Source organism: Chrysochloris asiatica, unplaced genomic scaffold, assembly GCF_000296735.1.
Source record: "Chrysochloris asiatica unplaced genomic scaffold, ChrAsi1.0 scaffold04856, whole genome shotgun sequence".
Taxonomy (NCBI): Eukaryota; Metazoa; Chordata; class Mammalia; order Afrosoricida; family Chrysochloridae; genus Chrysochloris; species Chrysochloris asiatica.
The window spans coordinates 6245-7838 of NW_006413374.1; the positions used below are offsets into that span (position 1 = coordinate 6245).

The 1594-nt window shown below is 37.5% G+C and overlaps 1 pseudogene; it reads right to left on the reverse strand.

Moving 5' to 3' along the window:
• Nucleotides 1-364: 364 nt before the first annotated feature.
• LOC102825494 lies at nucleotides 365-1588 on the reverse strand (annotated as a pseudogene).
• Nucleotides 1589-1594: the final 6 nt, after the last annotated feature.

Here is a 1594-nt window from a genome sequence, read left to right on the forward strand (position 1 = left end):
TATTATCATAATTAAAAAAATTTCACACACTGAAAATTTAAGACATAAATTTTGTGGTCATTTAAGATAGGAAAGAAAAAATTGCATAATCTAAACTGTTTTAAGATTGTTGTTAACATTTATTATGGTAATAGAATATGAAATGTCAACAAATCCATATGAGTTTCTCATTACAATATTCAAGCGTTTCCTACTGAAGCATGTCCAAAGTTAAACAAATCATTCTTTTAAATTAGCCTGTACTGAATTAGTAAGGAAAAAACAAACAAACATTGTGGCATTTTAGATAAGGCATTTATTCTATTGCATATTTTAAGGGCCTAAGGTATAGCCTGATCAAAAGTAGGTCATTGGAAAGCTTTCTTTAAGGAGTGAGTCACTTAGGATCACTAGGGAACATCGAAGTTTGATGGACATTGTGTAATTCCCAAAACAGCATAGTCACTCGCTCCAACCCAATCCCCCCACTGGCAAGAGGAGGTGCTCCAAAGTGGAAAGAATCAATGTAAGCCTTAATTTTCTCTAAATCAATTCCATGATGTACGGCTCTGTCTGTTAGCAGTTGAGGATCATGAATTCTTTGCGCTCCTGACACTATTTCTTCTCCTCTCATAAACATAACATAAGACTTAGACTATTTACTATTTCTTGTGTCAGGCATGGTATAGAAATGTCATACAGCCAAGGGATACTTACCAAGTATGTGAAAATCTGTATCATACTTTTCTTTTACCAAATGACCCAAAAGTTTTTCATTTGGTGTACTCAGATCTTCTTCATCGCCCATTTCAATTCCAGCTTCCCTAAGCATAGCCAATGTGTCACAATACTCCAGTCTTAAAGTTGGCTCTAAGAACTTGAATGGTTCATATGGGAATTGTTTATTCACTGTTTGAATTTCAGTCTGAAACCTTTCCTGAAGTCCTTTGAATATTTGTACCAAGGTGTCAGCAATTTCTTCCACAACTTCATGGTAATGGTAATTAAAAGCCATTTCAATATTCAAACCAACAAATTCAGTTAGATGTCTGTGGGTATTAGAGTTTTCCTGCTCTGAATACTAGTCCGATACAAAAAACCCTCACAAAATCAGCACAAATACACATCTGCCTATACAGCTGTGGGGACTGAGCCAGGTATGTATTATTTTAAAAATATGACACAGGAAATACATTGGCTCCTCTGTCACTGGCAGCTGAAATAATCTTGGGAGTCTGGATTGCCACAAAACCTTTGTTAATTACAGTTTCCCGGAAGAGATGGCAGATGCCAGACTGAAGATGGAAAACTGCTTGACTAGTTGAGGTCCTAAGATCAATGACTCTTTTGTCTAGTCTGGTATCCTGATTAACAGTAGCTCTTCCTTCCTCTTCTTCCCATTCAGGTCGAATGGCATCATCCAGCTGCAGCGGCAGGCAAGGCTCTGCCAAATTGATCACATAAATCTTTTGAACACGTAACTCAACATCTTGCTGTGTACAGCTTCCAATTTTCTGATTCACTTTTCTCACAATGCCTTCTACATCTGCTTGCTTGCATGGTCTCCCATAGCCACAAGAGCCTGGACATTAAACTGCTGCTGGTGGAGGACTAA